This window comes from Peromyscus maniculatus, chromosome 2 (assembly GCF_049852395.1).
Source record: "Peromyscus maniculatus bairdii isolate BWxNUB_F1_BW_parent chromosome 2, HU_Pman_BW_mat_3.1, whole genome shotgun sequence".
Taxonomy (NCBI): Eukaryota; Metazoa; Chordata; class Mammalia; order Rodentia; family Cricetidae; genus Peromyscus; species Peromyscus maniculatus.
Window position 1 is genome coordinate 23071556 of NC_134853.1, and position 20741 is coordinate 23092296.

Genomic DNA, 20741 nt, shown 5'->3' on the forward strand with positions numbered 1-20741 from the left:
GGAAAAAGGCTAAGCAAAGGAGACTAGATTTAAGGTTCTTGTTTAAAAAAAAAGAAAGAAAGAAAGAAAAGAAAAAGACAATTACTAATCTAAATACTTTACATTGGATTGAATTGTTTTATATTGTATACAAATTTGAAATTGATATTGTTAGAAAATGCTATATGTATATTTCTAATTGTATTTATACCATTCATTTAACAATGTAATGCAAATTTCTGATCCTTGAATGTTATTATTACCAACTATTAGGATATAAAGAAATGAAATTAGTAGTTAGACATTACAATAGAACTTGTAGTCATATTAGATATGTTTTAAAAATTGAGCAGATAGCCGGGCGGTGGTGGCGCACGCCTTTAATCCCAGCACTCGGGAGGCAGAGCCAGGCGGATTGCTGTGAGTTCGAGGCCAGCCTGGGCTACCAAGTGAGCTCCAGGAAAGGCGCAAAACTACGCAGAGAAACCCTGTCTCAAAAAACCAAAAAAAAAAAAAAAATTGAGCAGAGATGTTTTAGACAGGTCATCTTCAAACCCTTCAGAGATCTACAGAATATGCCATTTAAAATGTTTTAATAACTTAGAAAATTTTTCTTTTTTGAGACATGTCGGCTCCTGGCAGTACCAATCTACTTCAGAGAAAATATGGGCATTGAAGAAACTGCATATGGAGTCAACTTTCATTCTGGCAAAAGTTAGCCACTGGACAACAAAGTATCCTCAAATCAACAGGACAAAATGGACAGACAGAACACGAAACAAGGGACTACTGATTCTTGCCAAAACAAGTGTGGTTATGGCTTTATCAAAAGGCATCTTCTGAGGCCAGGACAATCTGGCCTCATCCCTGAAGTGGCTTTCGCAATCCGGAAAAGGATTTTCGAAGGCAGCTTAACAGGCAGAGGGCCGATGGCTTCTGTTGTGCAATGGAACAGCAGCTGAAAGCTCACACCTCTCGATAGTAGACTGGCATTTAATAGAGGGATGTGGAGAAGAAGGGGATGCTGAGATGAAGCCATATATATACAGCCAAGAAGAATGAACAGCTGAATTAAAAAACTGTCAACAATTTCCAGAATTTAAAATCCTGAATCATGACAGAACACTAGTGGAATTCAGGTGTTTCTGGTACGTGGACTGCTCTCACCCAATGTTAGGTTGAACTGTTGACCTTGTGTACATCCTACATCACAAATGAGTCTGTCAGATACACTAAGCCTATAGGCTGAAGATGATGCCCCAACACTGCGGAGAAACCTCAGGTGACTGCCCAGGCAGCTGGCTGTTTCTGTCAACTCACAATTTTTTTTGGAAGTTGCTTGCATGCATTTCCTGTTTTTATTTTTGTTAGCTAATATTATTTCCTTCTTGGGTCTCTGAGGGAGTTGAAGATTAGTTAGTTATGGTTGAAGATTAGTTAGTTATAGTTGAAAATTAATTAGGATAGAAAGTACATTAGATACATCTTGGATTTACCAAAATAGGATAGATAATGGAATTATTTTCTCTGATTTGTCAAATACCTGTTTAGGTATTTATTATTTGTATATATTGTACATAGTTATTGTACTTTTGTATATAGTTTTTCTTTTGTTAGTTATAACCTTTTGCTTTCTTTTTCTTTTTATTAAAATAGAAAAGGGGAAATGTGTGGTATTCTATTTGTACTGAAATGTGATTTTGATTGTATGTTAATAAATAAAGTTGCCCGGGGGTCAGAGCTATTAGAGCCATAGACAGAGTGTGGCGGTGGTGGCACACGCCTTTAATCCCATAGATCTCTGTGTGTTCAGGGATACAGCCAGCATTGGAGACATATGCCTTTAAGACCTAGGGGGCTGTACATTCAGACAGTGATGAGGCAGTCACGTGTTTGGGTTTACAACCAATGAGAAGGCAGAACAATAATATTATGAAAAAGACGTACAGACAGGATATAGCTCTCTTTCAGGAAGCTGGGACAGCAGAAGGAAGGGTGAGATTTTAGCTCTGAGTTCTGATCTCTTGGCTTTCTCTTTTACATTGTTTCTGTGTTTCTTATTTAATAAGACGGTTGGTTACATCTACAACCCTTATCTACTTAGCTATTTCAAAGTTCTTCACAGGAATTTTAGCTTTTTTTCCCCTCTAGTTTTGTGAAGCATGTCCTAGAATTTTTATGGGATTATAGTGATTTCTTGGAAAGTTTTTATTAGTAATTTTTACAATATAAGTTCTGCCAATTCATGAGCAGGGGAGGTATTTCTACTTTCTAGTGTCCACAGTCTTGTCAGTGTCCTAAAATTTTCATTGTAAAGATTATTTATTTTCTTTGCTAAATTTATACCTAAATCTTTCAAGATATCTGTTTAGCTCTCTCCCTCCTTCCTTGCTTCCTTTCTTTGAAGTAATCATGAATGGAAATTTTTTTCTTCAGAAGTTTGTCATTGGTATATAGAACATTGCTCTCCTTGTATGTTGATTTTATACCCTGAAACTTTGTTGACAATATTGAGACCTAAGATTTTTCCAGTGGCATTCATAAGGTCTTCTAAATGTTGGATGTTAATATTTACAAACAGTGATACAGTGACTTCTTCCTTTGCCAAGTCTATCCCTTTCTTTCTCTTATTGCCCTAAGTTTTGAGCACTGTGCTGAGTGAGAGTGGCAGGAGCAGAGACCCCGGCTTTAGTCTCCATTTTAGAGGAAATGTTGCTTTCCCTTAAGTAAAATCTTGCAAACAGACTTCTTTTATGTAGTCTTTATTATGTTTGGATGTGTTCTTTCATATTATTAGTTTTTTCAAGACTTTTATCATGAAGGCATAATGAAATTTGTCAAATGTTTTCTGCACCCATTTATAAGATCTGGTGGCATATATCACTTAAACCATAGGTTATATTTATTGATTTTTAGGTACTAGATTAAATTTATATTCCTAGTTGAAAATAATTTGTTTGTGATGTTTGATCTTAATGTGTTCTTGAATTTTGTTTGTTGAGAATTTTTGCATCAAGGAAATTGATCTATATTTTACTTCCCTTATGGTATCCTTATTTAGTTTTGAGATCAGAGTAATGTAGTTGGATTTTTCTTTTTTTTTTTTTAACTCTTTGTTTTTTGACAGCCCACCACCCAGCTCCCAAATAAACACGTGGAGACTTTTCTTACTTATGAATGACTTGTCTAAGCTTGGCTTGTTTCTTGCCAGCTTTTCTTAAATTATCCCATCTACTTTTTGCCTCTGGGCTTTCACCTTTCTCCATTTCTGTATATCTCTTTCACGTCTTGCTGGATGGCTGGTTGCTGGCATCCTCCTCTCTTCTTTTTTCCTCTCCTCCTTCTTCTCTTTTTCTTCTTCTATTTATTCTCTCTGTCTAGCAGCCTGGCCTATCCCTCTTCTGCCTAGCTAATGGCTGTTCAGCTCTTTATTTGACCAATCAGGTGTTTTAGACAGCCAAAGTAACACAACTTCAGAGTTAAATGCAACATGAAAGAATACAACACATCTTTGCATCATTAAACAAATGTTCCACGGTGTAAACAAATGTAACACATCTTCAACTGCTATTCCACAACAGGGTAAAACTGGCTTATGGAATGAATTTATTAGTATATTTTCCATTCCTATTTTGTGGAACACTTTGAGAAGCGCTGGTGTTAGATACTCATTAAAAGTTTAATTTTAATGAATGCCTCTGACCCTAGGTTTTCCTTTGTGTGGAAACTTTTAGTCACTATTTGGTAGTTTTTGTGCACTGTTTTTTTGTTTTTTTTTTTACTCATTGATTGTCATAGATCTGTTTGAGTTGTTTGTATTTTTTTAATTTTGGTAGGTCATATTTGTTTATTAACATCAATTTCTTCTAGATTTTCGGTTTTTTTGTGAACATTAAAGTATTCCCTCACAATTCTCAGTATTTAATTGGAGTCTGTTTTATAACAACCTCTTTCTTTATAATTTAGTTAGTTTAGGTTTTTTCTTTCTTTTCATCAGTTATTCCAGGGGCTTGTCAATCTTGCTTATCTTAACAAAATTCTAAATGAGTATATGTGCTGTCCATTTAGTCTCTATTTCATTAATTCTTTTTTATTGCTTGCTGCCCAGTGCATTTGGGCTTGCCTTTTGGTGTTTAGAATGGCAAGGCCTTTCATTAGTTTGCTTATTTGAGATGTCTCTGAATTTTTTAAATTGAATATTTATCATTATAATATTTCCACCCAGATATGCCTTAGCTGTATCCCAGAGGTTCTGGTAGTTTGTTTTTACAATTTTCATCTGATTCTAGGCATTAAAACTTTTGGTCTTGATTTCTTCAATAATCCACTCTTCATTCAAACTCCATTTAGGCTCCACATGTTTCTGTAGTTTCTGTTTTTTTTTTTTTTTTATTGTTTCTTAGTTTTATGCCACTGTGTTCTGATAATATATAAGGGTTAATTTTGACTTTATAATAACTGTTAAGGATTTATTTATCATACAACATGATTAATGTTGGAGAACATTTCACAGACCACTGTGAAGAATGAATATTCTTTATCTGTTGGATATACTATTCTATAAATATATATTAAATCCAAATGACTCATGGTAATATTTAACTCTGAAATTTCTTTTTTCACTTTTAAGTTTGGAAATATATCTAAAGATGAGAGTAGGGTACTGAAGTCTCCCAATATTGTATCAGGGCATACATGGTGTTTCTTGCTGTTTAGTATCTGTTTTAGAAACTGAAATCCCCAACATGTGGTGCATAAATACTTAACTATTATATCTTCTTGATGAATTCTTTACCTCATTAATAAGTAGGCACCTTTGTATCTTTTCTATAGTTTTTGATTGATGGGTACTTTATAAAACATGAGAATAGCTACACCATCTTGTTTACAGCTTCCATTTGCTTGGTAGGCTGATTGACATCAGTTTTGGATCTTTGCCACTATCAGACATTCCATGGAGACAACTCGTAGTTGGATCTTCCTTTTTCAATCTGACAGTTTCATCTGCATCTTTCTAATTGCTGAGTTGAGGTGGAGATGAGTTGGTCATTTACCTTGGATGTAGTTGTGTCAGTTGACATTCTGCTTGGTTGGGAAATTGATAGTTCTTTTTTCCCCTCTGCTAACATTAATAATTTGCTATTTTATGGATTTGTATATGGTATATTCTGTTTCATTCTCTTATGACGATTGTTTCTCTTATGAAATGCATTCTTTCCAGTGGTCCTATGAATGAGACTGCTCTTTTGTTTCCTCTGTGTATAATATTCTTTTAAATATGATATTCACATCTAACTTGGTTGTCATGAATTAATTTAAATCAGTGCTTAACTTGAAAGTTCTTATTTCTCTATCAATATTGAGATGGCCTTGCTACACATAATGATATTATTGCAAGTCACTTTTAAGGGTGCTTGGTTAGTTTTTTGTCAGTTTGGCACAAGCCAGGTTCATCTGGGAAGAGAGAACTTCAGTTGAGAAAAATTATTCCATGGTCTTTGCTTTAGTTCCTGCTTTTTGGTTCCTGCCATAATTACTCTTCATGATAAATTTTAATTAATAAACAGAAATACAACATAACCTCACCAAGTTGCTTTTGGTCATGATGTTTTATCATAGGAATGGAAATTTAATTAAGACACCATACTTCCCCAGCTTTTAGTATTGCAGATGAAAAGTTTAATGTTATTCCAACCTTTCTGCCTTTGTAGGCAAATTAATGCCTTCCTCTTACAGTGTTTAATATTGTTTCTTTGTTTTGTATCTTAAACATCTTGATTACATTATTTCATAGAAAGATTCTTCTCTGGTCATGTCTATTTGAAGTTTAAATGCCTCATATTTGGATGTCTTTAGATTTCTTTCTCCATGTTTAGGAAATTTTTTGTTATAATTTCAATGAGTACCTTGTATATACCTCTAACTTTTATTTCACCATATTCTTCTGCCTCATGAATTCCTAGACTTACTTTTCTTTAAATATATCCCCAGTGTTGTTGGATGTTTTGGGATGTATTTTTAATCTTTCTTTTTATCTCTCATATATATGCATTACATATCATGTGTATCTATGGTGTATGAGTATGTGTGTTTGTATATGTATATATTTATGTATGTGTATGGTCTGATTAGACTTGCATCCTGTTCCACAAGGCAGTTCAGGTCATACTGTAAACATGGTCAAACTATGGTTGTAGTCCCTAGTGGGAAGGTACTGCTGCTATTTTGCTGAGTGGACACAATACACATATCAAATCATTTTCTAAATAATTATATTTATGTCCATAGCTTAGTGGTGCTATCAGATTTATTCAGAGAAACTTTGGGCAGTGAGCAGCGGAAACTGTACAAACTCATAACTGGTCATATTTCTAAGAATAGGTGACTGTTTAGTGAAATTTTCTTCTATGATATTGTTGTAGGCCTATTCACTGCCCTGATCTCAGATTCTTTTCTCTCTTTCATGCCTTGAATTCAAAGATTTGCTATTTTCATGCTATCTTACAGTTCTGTATATTCCTTTCACATGTTAAAAAAATCATTTCTTTGGTTTGGTCTCATTCCTCTACTTTATATTTGAGTACTGATAGACTTTATTCTACTTGATCCAATTTACTCATACAGCTTTCCCTTGAGTTTTCTTATTGGGTTACTGAGTTTTTTAATTATATCTTCATTACAGCTTGAGTTCTTGTTAATATCTCTATTTATTCAATTCTGGTTTTAAATTTTGAGTTTTGTCATTTTGTTCAGCCAGCCATGTATTTTTATTTTCTCAATATTTACTGTTATCCTCTTGAAGCCAAGTGAGCTGATTGTGACTTCTTTAAATGTGGAAGCCCACAAAGGTTTCCTAGTGAGATTTGTGTTTGCTTTACCCAGCAAGGCTGCATTAGAGAATGACTTGACAATGTGCATGGTCACTAGGTAATTGGAAGAGTCTACCCTTGGCTTAGCTAGTGGGAAGTCTTTGCTTCAACCTTTTGCAGTCCTATAAATAGCCCTTTAGACAGAAGGGGCCAGTGGATATTAATCCAGGCCCTCCCGAAACTATCCTGTTTCTACCTGTTTCTCTCCCCTCTATCATTCTATGTAAACATTTCTCACTTCACCCTTTTAAGAGTACACTGTGGGGGAAAAGTAGGAACAGGTCTCTCACATTTAAATGCCTTGAATTCTTTGAAAACAATTTTTACTATTCATTGAAATTATGTGTTCTGAGTTCATCTGGGTAAATTTCTCTAAATAACATTCCTACAGGACTAGTGGATTTGATAATAGTCTGTCTTGGTCATTCGTGTTTTTGTTTTTGTCATGTGTGCATGTGAACTTCTTTCTTTGATTGTATTTCTGATGTAAGAATCTGGCCTGCTTTAGATTAGACCAGTGCTGGAGCTAGGCCAAGTAAAGCTGGAACATTAGCTATTTGATTCCACCAGGAAAAGATGGCTCCTGAATTGGAGTAGACTTGTGGGTGAGGAGAGGAAAGCAGGCAGAGGGAGGAGTAGAAAAGGGAAGGAAGCATTTACCTAACAAAGGTGGCTTGTCAGCAAAGCAGGTTTACCCATATCAGTTCTGCATCTAGGCCTGTATATGTGGAGATAGAGTCAAGCAGAGAAAGAAATGGAAGAGGAACAAAGCTATTTTCCAGGCAAGGGAGGCTCAGAAACAAAGCTGGCTTGCAGCCTACTATTCTGGAACTAGGACCAACTAAGGCAGCTGACAAATATGGTCCAAAGTCCATGGGTTTGGAGGTAGACCTGTCTTAATGGTTTATTTAGTTGTATCAAGTGCTATGTTTATTCAAAATTATTTGAAAGAAAAGTCAATTTGGAATTTTGTAAAAACAGTAAAAATCAGATAGAAAAGTGTATATAAGTTTCCTATTGTCCATTAATGCAGGTATACTAAATGAACTCTTAATATATGTAGACTTATTCACAATTTAATTTCTTTTCCTAGATTTGAACCACTTATCCAAGTGCAAAAAAAGACTTAATCATGCTTATAATCCTTTAATTATCTCCTGTCCAACTTAATACTCCAGTCTTGAGGTAGAGTTCAATATTTGCTTATTACAGTATAAGGGCAACAATAAGTTTGTTTTATATTTCTGTTATTATTGCTACAAACTCCTTACATGTCTACTGATAATTATATTAAGAAAAGTTCTACTTGTCATTGGTTTAATTATTAGTGTGCACAGAAACCCTTTGAAGAGGTTTCAACCTTCTGTTTTTCAACTGACTGTACTCTGACATTTCCACAGGGTCATTGTGACATTTTCTCAATAGCTAGGCTGTTGCAGGAATTCAGCTTATTGAGAGCTACAAAGATTTGATTAAAATCACTCTTTTGATAGGAAACAAAATTAATAGATGTATACTGTTAGAGATTTTTGTTAAATATGTGTATGTTAACTTCTCTATTGACAAAATAAAAAGTGTGTTCAGATAATCAACTTCACCACAGTAGCTATTTAACTGTCTACATACCTTATAACATCATGCAATGTATCTCCAATATATACAGTAAAATTGTTTTATGATATTTTAATATAAATTATTTTTCCTGAAACTTTTGAGGATTGGGTCAATATTTCTTTAGTTAATAAAAAATGGAGAGAAAGCAATTACATATGTAAAGCCTGAGAAATATTTGTGTGACCATTTTTTATTATGAGAACAATCTAATCCATGCATACTTACCTAATGACACAAATAGAAAAATATATTTACTTGGAACAAACATTAAAACATACAACATTGGAATTTTTCCATGTTAATAACATTCACTGGGCATATGCACAATATGATAATAGGTAGTTGGATTTTTAATTGCACAGTGGGTTTCTAATATAGGATTAATTTATAGCCATCAGTTATACTCTGGTTAAAATCCTAGAATTTAACCCCAGTCTAAGGTTAAGCCCTTGCTGCTTTTGTCCAAGCTGGGCTAAAACATTTCATGAGGGAAAAACAAGACAAGAAAACAAATGAAAATTTTACAACTTTTGAAACTGTTTAAGTTTTACCCCTGTAATAAATTTGATCAGTAGGAAAGATCAATATCTGGTCTTTCCATAGTTGAATTTCACATTGAAAGTTTAGTCTTTCCATTTTTAAACAATCTGCTTTCAAAGACACCATCTATCACATGGCTAAAAATCTTCATATAAAGACCCTTGTAATACACAGCTCTTATAGAAGAGGTTCAATGATAAAGACATATTTTGATTAATTAAGTGTTCCAAAAACCTGTAAGTGCTATATAGTCTATGCTGTTTTTGAGCTTACTGGGCTTTTCCAAGCTAAGCATGAAACCTCAATCTCCTGGTAACTTTTTTTTTCATGCAAGTAAAGTGTAAAAGATAAAAAAGTGGAATTTTAATTTCTTTATTCATTGCCAGCAATTCTTATTCTTAAAATCTTTGTTGTGTAATTAGAAAAAAAATGTCTTAAGTGAAAGATAATAGAATCTAGTTTTTGGAGTCTGATTTTTGTGGTCAGAATTTCTCAGATTAAAGCCCTCTCCTCAAATCTCTAGGATGTTCCCCCCTCCTTTCCATACCACTCATTGGAGTTATTACTGAGTCTACTAATCAACTATATGAGGAATATGAATTAATATGCATTTCACACAAGTCTCTTTCTAATCCATGTGCTTAAAAGTCTATTATTATTAACATTTTATATAGTTCACACCAGAAATAATGGCATGTCAAATATATATATGTTATAACTTAGTTCATTTAAAATAAATAATTCTATATGACACTAAAACTAAATCATATAGTCTTTTTGTTAGGTTTTGTAGTGATGGGAGGGCCAAGGAATGCCATGGGCGGTGGGTGGATGGGGGAGAGAGCATGAAAGGCTAACTCTGAACAATGATGGAAAAGAAAGAGCAGGCTGCGAAGGTGCAGGCTTTATAAGGGCATCATAAAGGGTATGGGACTGGTAGAAATGTTTCTCTTTTGGATGCTGGCACTGAGTCACTGAAGGCAGGCTTGGGAAGGCATCTGATATGGGTGCTTCTCAGTTTACCAACACTTTCATTGGCTAAGATTTACCTGAGAAATGTGGGAGGGGAAATGCCTCCATCATGTGAATAGTAGTTCCAGGTTTATTAAAAGCTATGATGTTACGATCCAATGATTTTTCTGCTTAAATTGCCCTTATTTTAGTTTGATACTCAGACAACAGTGTCTGTTAGGCTGTTTAATTTTGAAATCATCCAGGGTCCATACAACACGCAATTTTATGACTCTGGAACTCTGAATTAGAATGGATAAATTTGTACATCCCAAGTTCCAATCCTTCATGATTAGAATGTGGTTATTGAATGGCTCTTAAAAAGTCTGAAAATGCATTAAATCAATTATTTTCTCAATAACAATAAGGAATGAAATAATATGTATAAGGTGGCATTTAGTACTGTGTATCATTTCACATTTCTAATAAAAAAATTACCAGACTAGATTCTAGATTAATAAAATTAAATTGTTTGAAAAAGCAATGTATAAATCTACTAATTGTAAGCTTCCATATACTTATTAAGTTTTTAAAGAATTTAGGCCGGGCGGTGGTGGCGCACGCCTTTAATCCCAGCACTTGGGAGGCAGAGGCAGGCGGATCTTTGTGAGTTCGAGGCCAGCCTGGGCTACCAAGTGAGTTCCAGGAAAGGCGCAAAGCTACACGGAGAAACCCTGTCTCGAAAAACCAAAAAAAAAAAAAAAAAAAAAAAAAAAGAATTTAATTAGCATTACATTGTAACATGAATTACTATATGGTCTTACTAATAAGAAACCCAGGGCCAGATATTAGGGTAAAAGCTGAAAGATCAGAGAGGCAGAACAGCAAGTATGGGGCGTTTACCCACCACCCCCACAGTTCCCCAGAGTTTTCTTGAGTGCGAGCAGCAGGAAATATTAGATAGAAGGATTTATAGCAGAGAATCTTGCGGAGATGAACAGATAGAAAATAAAGGATAGCCTCAAGAGGTCCTGGAACCTATTCCAACGGGACCTGACTGTCTCTGCCCAAGGGTTTTTATAGAGACACCAAGGGGTGGAGCAAAAGACCTCCTCCCCAACACAGTCAAGTGCAGACCATCTCAGACCCCTGCACTCAGGACCGTGGTCCTGATCATCCTCTATTTGGACCTGCTGGGTAAAGCCACGAGGAACCCGAGAACGGGCTCCCAAATGCAAGCCACTTGTTCTTACCCCTATGAAATCCTCCACTGAAAGAGAGTGAGCTCCTCTCTCCACCCAGCTCTGTCACTTACTTTCTGTCTGTACAGACCTCCAGACCTCTATGGTTAACTAGTGGTTAACCCCTCCTGATTTTCAGGCAAGCTTTATTTGTTAGAGCACAAATAAAATATCACTACATTTTCCCTTTTTGGCAAAAATTTAAAAAAGTTATAACTAATATAAGAAACACTATATACAGTAAGTATAATAACTATATACAATATGTACAGGCAATAAATACATCAATAATGTTAGTCCATTTGCATTTGACAAATTCAGAGAAAATACTCAGTGAATCAAAAATGTACCTAATTCACTTTCTATCCTAACTTGTATTACCAACTGAAACTATCTTTTGATGTCTTTCAAACTTATACACTTTACACCTATTTAGTGAGTTTCTTTTCTGAATTTCTTAACAAGGAGAACTATAACTATTTAATCTTCAACTCCATCAGAGACCCAAGAAGGAAATAGTATTACCTAAGTAAGCAGGAAATACAAGCAAGCGACTTCCAAAAAATATGAGAAATGACAGAAACAGCTGGCTTCCTGGACAGTCACTCAAGATTTCTTTGCAACATTGGGGCATTCATATTTGGCCTAAAGGCCTAGCATATCTGACAGACTCATCTTTGAAGCAGGATTTTCTAAAGGGCCCTCCTACCTTGTCTTGGCAAAGATTAGTAGTCCTTTCTTCTGTGTCCTGCTTGTCCATTTGGACTGCATACTGTCAGCAGTCGATGCAAGGGAATTTTCTTGCCCAGTGGCTAACTTTTGCCACAAAGAAAGTAAACTCCATATGGAGTTTCTTCAATGTCCATCATCTTCTCTGAAGTAAATTGGTGCTGCCAGGAGCAGACATGCCTCATAGTCATAAAAAAAGAAAACGATCTATGTTATCAAAACATTTATGCCATATTCTATAGATCTCTGAAGTGTTTGAAGATGACCTGTCTATCTAAGATATATTTCTGATTTTGATAACATACCTAATGGCTATAAGTTCAATTGTAATGACTAACTACTAACCTGCATTTCTTTATTATTCAAAGTAGTTGGTAATAACTTTCAAGGACTTAAAAATTGCATTACATTGGTAAATGAACTATACAGGTATAATACCTTGAACAAGATTAGAAATACATGTACAGTATTTTCTAACAAAATCAATCTCAAATTTGTATCATTATATATAATTTGTATACAATATACAAAAATCAAATCCAATGTAAAATATTTAAAACTAGTAGATGCTTTCTAAAAGTAGATTCAGTAATCTAACTTAATTTTTTCTTTTCAGCATAGATTCAATAGTCTACCCTTTATCCTATCATTTCTATTTCTTTTTTTGTAGATTCAATAATCTACCTTTTATCTTATCGTATCTATATTCTCTTTTTTTCTAGTTTTTTTTTCAAACAATAACCCCAAATCTAATTTCCTTTGTTTAGCTTTTTTCCTGACCATTAACAATTAACAACTTGAAACCAACCATCCTATTCAGTGACAATTATCCATAACCCATTGAATGACCAAAAACTACCCACCCCACCTCTTGGGAATGTGGGCATCATATTCTTAAAATTGCTTCCTGCTGTCTGGGGGTGACAGCATCTTTAGGGGATCTTGAAAAGACAAATTTTGGGTTAATTGTCAAGTCCTTGGAGAGGTAGCTGTATCATTTGTTGTCTCGTCTCTGCATAATGGGAAAATGCAGGGCTTGTCTCAAGCCCTTTCTTGAGTAGTCAGAGAGGCTGGATCATTTCAGCTAGCCATCTCAAAATTGTCCTGAGGAGTTTGTAGTCCAAAGCTGATCTTTGTGTGATGTTTGTCAGCTTAGTGGTATTATCATCATCATCCTGATGGAATCGTCACTGTGGGGCCCAATCATCTTTTTGGTGACTTCAAAGTCATTATTAGGCATGGTCATGGTTCCCTGCAGAAAACTGATAGAGATTCAAACCCAAAATCATGTACAGGAAGCTAGATGAAGCCTTTTTTTCTAGAATTAGTAATCTATATGACCATTAACATCATGACAAAAGTTTAATTTTACATATATATATACATATATATATAGGTAGATATAATATATATCTTATAAATTTTGATATAAAATTTATACCTTAAGAAAAGTTTTAAGAGTCAAAATAAAACCAAAGAATTATGAGATTAGTGGCAATATAATAGTCCTTTAATGTTGTTTTTTCTTCTGCATCATATCATCTGGCTCTTCTGACATGATACAGAGATTTTGCATTTACTTTTAACAAGCATGCTTGGGTTTAGAGAAGGAGACGGTCATGCTCCAACTCCAAAGCCAGCTTTAATTTTTAATTGAACTGGAACTATATAAAGACCACCTTTGTTAAAGTGTCTGTAGAGAAGAGCAGAAACAAATATTTAGGAAGACTTATGATTTTTTTATCCTGTTAGATATGTAATATACCAATAGGCCAACTTACTCTTTATCTTGGGAAATATTTTCTTGATGATTTGTCCTTTTTCTTCAGATGTCTCATTTGTCCAATTTTCTTCATATTCCTTAGCCTTCATTCTCCTGAAAGACAAAACCAAAACCTTTCCCCAACCCTAACTTTTGGGAGATTCTTTTTTGGCAAGTTATAGCTGATCAAATAAAAAGCATTTGTTAGTGGTATAAGTTAGTTTAAATTGAATGGTCATATTGGTTAATGAACTATCACCTCTTCTAATTAAGAGGTATTTCTTGTTCAAATCGAATCTTTATCAATTTTGGTGTTATTTATAGCTTTTCTTCTCCCGTAGAAACAAAAGCAAAACCTTGTCCCCAATGTAACACATATACTGGTTTCTGTTTTGAGGTCAGCACATTTCTAAGGTATATAGGCTGATTTAAATCTGTAGTTTTTTTCTATTATTCAATGTCTCTCCACAGCCATTGTTCCTTTCTCATCAGTACTGAGAAAATTCAAATAAAGTATTATGTAATCTATTTCTGGGTTTTGTTTGTTACCTCTTTCTGTTTATTTAGCATATCCTTTAGAGTTTTGTTTGATCTTTCTATGACTACTTGGCCTGTAGGATGTACTATAATATGCTTTATTTGTAATAAGCAAAAAACTGTTTCATTTTACCAGAGACATATGCAGGAGCATTGTCAGTTTTAATTTGTGCAGGTATACCCATGATGACCATAACTTGTAGCAAATGTGTGATTACATAATCAGTTCTTTTGGAATTTAGAGCAGTTGCCCATTGAAATCCTAATTAGGTATCAGTAGTGTGGTGTACATAATTCAATTTTCCAAATTCTACAAAATGAAACACATCCATCTGCCAGATTTCATTCCTCTGTGTAACCTTTGGTTTACATCCTGTTGGTAGTAGAGTTTGATTGTAAAAAGAACAAGTAGGACATTTCCTTATAATTCCCATGGCTTGTTGCCAGGTTATAGAAAATCCTTTTTTTTAAAAAACTCTTACTATTGACATTTTTTTTTATGAAATTATGATGCCTCCAGCACATTTCCTATCAATAATTTATCAATCTCATCATTACCTTGTGTTGGAGGGCCTGGCAGACTCATATGGGATTGGATGTGAGTTATACATAAGGGATGATTCCTATTCCTGATTATTTCTTGTAACTAAATAATTAGTGAAGTTAATTCTGACTCATCAGGGATAAATTCTGCAGTTCCAATATGTAAGACCACTCTTTCAGCATACTGAGAGTTAGTAACTATGTTGATAAGGATCTGCAAAATCCATTAATGGCATATAAAATATAAAAATTCATTAGAATGACATAAAATTCCAATTTTTGGACAGAATTACAAGGACTTTCAACTACTTTACTTAAATTTTCTGATTTGTAGCCTGCCTTTCTTTGTATTTGGTGTGTGTGTGTGTGTGTGTGTGTGTGTGTGTGTCTGTATAAAATGTAGAGGCTCCAGATATTGGTGTTTCCTATACAATGAGAGTCAGGATCCAGTTAGGTCTCTTTATGAGTTTAAGTCTATCACTTTTGGGATATTCGTTGTTAATCTCTCCCAAAAAATTATTGCAAGCTTTTTACCAAGGTTCACTTTCTGCCCATAATTTGTCAATTTTATCATTAGTTAAAAGTACTACAATTTCTGCTTGGCCGGTCTATTCCTGCTAATTGATGAAGTCTCATTTTTCCTTTTCAAATCAACTCAGAGATCTTTTCCATATAAGTTTTTACTTTTTTACTCTGTTTATTTGGTAGAAATATTCCTTCCAATATAATATCTTCCCTTTGCATTAAAATTCCTGTAGGAGAATGCTTAGAAGGTAAAATAACCAAAATACAATTAATCAAGCTTTGGATCCACATAATCCACATATGCATCCTGTATTTTCTTTTCCACCAAAGCCAATTCTCTCAGCTTCAGCTGATAATTCTCTTGGACAATTTAAGTCCTTGTCACTCTCTAATGTTTTGAACAAATTACTCTCTTCATCATTTTTTACCCCAATAGTGATCCATAGACTGGAAAAGTCTCTGAATATTCTTTGAAAGTCATTAAGTATCTGTAATCGATTTCTCCTAATTTGCACCTTTTGGCATCTAATTTTTTGTAGACATATTTTATATCCTAAATAATTAATAGAATCTCTTTTCTGTATCTTTTCAGAAGCAGTTTCTAAATCCCAACAAAGCAAATTTTTCTTCCTTAACATTTTTCTAAAGTATTTACATTTGAATCAACTAGTAAAAATGTCATTCATGTAATAGTAAATTATAGATTTAGGAAATTGTTTGCATATTACTTCCAATGGTTGTTATACCAAATACTGGCACAAGACTGGGCTATTTAACATTTCCTGTGGAAGAACCCTCCATTGTTATCTCTTGACTGGCTGGTAATTATCATCAGTAGGTACCGTGAAGGCAAATTTTTCTCGTTCTTTTTCTTATAATGATATTGAGAAGAAACAGTCTTTTAAATCAATAACTACAAGAGGCCATCCTTTAGGTAACAGAGTAGGGAAAGGAATTTCAGATTTTAGAGAGTCCATTGGCTGAATTACTTTGTTAATTGCTCTTAGATCTGTTACCATTCTCCATTTACTAGATTTCTTTTTAATAACAAATAAAGGAGAATTCGAAGGGCTCGTTGATTCTTCAATATGCTGAGCATTTAACTGCTCTTGTAACAGCTGTTCTAAGGCTTGTATTTTTCCATTTGTTAAAGACCATTGCTGAATGCATACAGGCTTGTCTGTTAACTTTTTTAAAGGTAGGACTGTTGGTGTCTTTGAAAGATCAGCAGCTATTGTTCCCTGTTCTTGTATAATATGGATGGTCGTGACTGTTCTTTATAATATCTTCTAATATTGTTCTCAGAAACATGTTACTTTATGGTTTGTTTCTGAGGTTGAAGGATTGTTAATTTGGGTATTTCCTTGTTGTAATAAATCACATTTCCATAGATTCATAGCTATGATAGCCACATATGGCTTTAATTTTCCTCTCAGTCCTTCTGGCCCTATACATTTGACTCTTCTTGCACCTCATTTCACTTGAGATAACATTTCAGTTCCTAAGAGCTGAACATTTACCTCCTGAAGAGGCCAATTTGAATACCAAGATTCTGGTGAAATTATTATTATGGCCATACCTGTGTCTACAAGACCTTCATTTATAGAAGCTTCAAAAATTCACTTTATGGTTTCTTCTGAATTTTTTGTTCTCTCTACTATAACTGTTCTATCACTCTGAGCAGTATGGCTTTTTTACAATAGGGATTTGGTTATTTAACTGCTCTGGAAAGGGTTTCTTTTATGATGGCAGGAAAGGACTGAACTGAGTTTGTCATGGGGGCCTGTGAGAGGCCCCTCAGGGAGTTTCCCAATGGCAAAGGCAAATGATTACCTTGTCTGTCCCTTGTTGATCTATATTCATTAGTTCAATGTTTGCCTTTACCACACCTTCTGCATATTCCAGAAGGGCGGGGTATTCTGTTGGGATTATTCCTTGAATAAACCTTGTTTATAGGTACACCCTGTTTACAGTCCCTTTTTAGGTGACCTTGTTTACCATAATTGAAACACCTGACATTACCATTTTTCTTCAAACCTCTGGAAATCACCTCTCCTATCCAAGTATCATCATGGTCATGAGATTCAATATTGACTATCTTGGATCCATTCCTCCAAGGGTGCTGATCTTGCCTTTAATGGCCTAATTATTCTTTTGCATTGTGCATTAGCATTTTCAAAAGCCAGAGATTCAATTATTATCTGTCTAGTTTCTAAATTTGTTATCATTTTCTTTACTGCTGAAAATAGCCTTTGTAAGAAATCCATAAAGATTTCTTTTGGGCTCTGTATATCTTTTGTAAATAACTCAATTTTCTTTCCCACTTCCTCAATTCTGTCCCAAGCATTCAAGGCTGCCTTTTGGCATAAAGTTAGGGTGTGGTCATCATATAAAGATTGTCTTTGTGTATCAGCAAAAGCTTTCTCCAAGAAGTTGATCTTGGGAAATTTCCATACCTCTAGTCCTATTCATTGTTGAATTGTCTTAGCCTCATCTTTCAATCAGGTCCTCCATTGTAAATAGGGACTAGCCTCTAAAACAGCTTTACCCAAATCTTTCCAGTCTTCAGGTATAATTGTAAGGAAAAGGGGCTGGCTAGAGAGACCCACCGTGGTAAGCCTGAAGCCGAAAATTAGGGAAGGATGGCTCAGATAAGGCCAGTGAGAGAAACACGGTTTAGCTGAGATTAGTGCCATCTCTGCTCCTGTCTAACAGACTTGTGAAAACAACCAATCACAGAGCAGGACAGTAGAATCCTGGGCCCTAGGGTCCAGGACCAGGGAAGGAAACACAGCCTGTGTTTCGGACCTGAGCTAGAGAAATGAACCAAGGAAACATGCCCTGACTCTGAAACCAGTACCAACAAACAAACAAACAAACAAACAAACAAACAAAAACAAAAACACTCTTGGCCCCTAGAATCAGAGTCAGTGAATGAAATGTGCCCTGGCCTTAGAGGTAGTATCTAAAAGTTAAGTAAGGCCAGTGAAAGAAACACAGTTTAGCCCAGATCAGAGCCATCTCTGCCCTAGTCCAACTGACTTGTGAAACCAACCAATCACAGAGCAGGACAGTAGAATTCTGGCCCTAGGGCCCAGGACCAGGGAAAGAAACACAACCTGTGTTTGGGATCTGAGACAGAGAAGTGAACACTTTATCCCCAAACCCAGAACCAATGAAATATGCCCTGATTCTGAAACTAGTACCAAAAGAACACTCTTGGCCCCTAGAAGCAGAGTCAATGAAAGAAATGTGCCCTGGCCTTAGAGGTAGTGTCAAAAAGCCAAGAAAGGCCAGTGAAAGAAACACAGCTTGGCCCTGATTTCAGGGCCATCTCCGTCCCTTGCCCACAAAACTGGCCAATCTCTGAGCAGGAAAAAAACTAACGAATCACAGTTGACTCTGCCCCCGGACATCCTATATAAACCACCCTGCCTGGTCAGTTGTAACCTGTTCTCTCCACCCTGGTAGAGGCAGCTACTCTCCTGGAATCCTCCTTCCCAAATAAATCTCTTTCCCAGAAGAGTTTTGGGTGAAGACCTTCATTCACTGGTGCACAGAAGAACCTTGCTGGGACATCCCATAGTGGATTGAACAAGGGGAGAGCTGAACAGAAGAACCTTGCTAAGACCTCCCATAGTGGACTGAGCAAGGGGGAGCTGAACAGAAGAACCTTGCTAAGATGTCCCATGGTGGACTGAACAAGAGAGAGCTGGTAACACTCAGCTGGAGATTGTAGCTCTCCAGGAGAAGAGCAGGATTGCTATATCCTGCAGGGAGACCATTCGCCATCACACCAGGTTTAGCCCGGCTTTCCTGAAGAGTCAAGATACCTTTCCCTGCTGAAGCAGTTCCAGGCCTGACTCTGCTGAGAAGTCAGAAAAATTTCCCTTCCAGAGTTGGGCTGTTTCTTTGCAGTTCCAGCTGTCAGAGTTGTGCTAAACAGCTCTAGGTGTCCGGGACACCTTCGGGGCAGAGCTGTTGTTCTGAGCAGCTTGAGGTGTCCTGGATACCTTGTCCTCCAGGGCTGAACTGTCTCTTTGCAGTTTCAGTCATCACAGCTGTGCTACACAGCTCAAGGTGTTTCCTGACTCCCTCAGTAGTCAGAACACCAAACCCACAGAGTTGCAAAACTCACATTCTGCAACCAATTTACTAACAATAATTCTATTACAAGTTGACCATGAGTTTAACATTTGCTTCACATATGGAGAATACATATCATATGACACTATAGCTTCTTTGAATCTCCTCAAATCTAACATTTGCACAGGAGTCCAATCAGCTTATACACAGTCTTGAACATTTGGCAGTTCCAGTAAGGTTACTGGATAGATTAAGGTTGGCTGTTTGAAAGTGTTAAGCTCTTTCTCTATAACCATATAATGCAATGTTGAGATAGGTTCACCTTTAAATTCCTCTGTCTGGTCTGAATTTCTCCACGGTCTGTTTTAACACATTTTTCTAAAACTTTTATCTCAGCACTCATATTAACCAACCTTTTTGATGATAAAACAAAAGTGATCAAACAAATAATACTTATAATTGATGTTACACAAATCCCATCAACATTAATTAACTTCTCATGTAATTGTTCCATTTTCAGACCACCTAATGGGTTATCAAATAGAGACCAAATTCTCTCCATTATAAAAATATTTCCCATTTTTTAAGGTGGGAAAAAATTCTCTTTTAATTAATTCCTCCCTTTAAGAAATTTTAATTGATTCATCAAATTTGCTGACAATGATGCTGCAGATGTGAGGCTGACTGCTTTTGCCTGGAGCAGTAGAAGCCTGAATGAGTTTCAAGGCAGCTACATAGTCTGGTAGCAGTCTGAGATGTGGATCAAGAGAGAGCCCACAACCCACTAGGAGAGAAGTCAAAGAGACTCCAGGCCATGTGGGGTGGAGACTCTGACCATGTTGCAGCTTGAGTCTGAGCCGGGGGCCTGCAAGGCCACAAGCAGCTTTTTAGTAAATTCATGCCACAAATGTTGGATCTCCAGATATAACAAGAATTGCTATATGGTCTTATTAATAAAAAAAACCCAGAGCCAGATATTGGGGTAAAAGCTGAAAGATCAGAGAGACAGAGCAGCAAGCTACTAGTCCTTACCCCCTACAAAATCTGCTGAAAGAGAGCAAGCTCCTCTCTCCACCCTGCCTTATTACTTCCTCTATCTGCCCAGGTTTATCACTAGTAAGATTGGCAGGGCCAGAACACAAGGAGCACTGCTAGCAAATAGTGTCTGATGCACAGGACTGGACAACTGCACTCATGAACTCAAAGCAGCTATGGCTGTCTATGTAAGACTAGTACAAAATCAAGCCAGACAACATGGAATGGGGAGAGGCTATCCCTAGCTTGAGACCTACAAACAACTGATAGCTTCTGGGGAAGAAAAAGTCTATTTTTTTCATGGGTGAGGCCCCTCATAGGTTGTTCATC

General features: G+C 35.8%; 1 protein-coding gene across 2 annotated transcripts in view; it reads left to right on the plus strand.

Moving 5' to 3' along the window:
• Positions 1 to 20741, plus strand: part of Cnbd1 (cyclic nucleotide binding domain containing 1) — a 364314-nt gene that overhangs the window by 14745 nt on the left and 328828 nt on the right. The gene's annotated exons all lie outside the window — the stretch shown is intronic.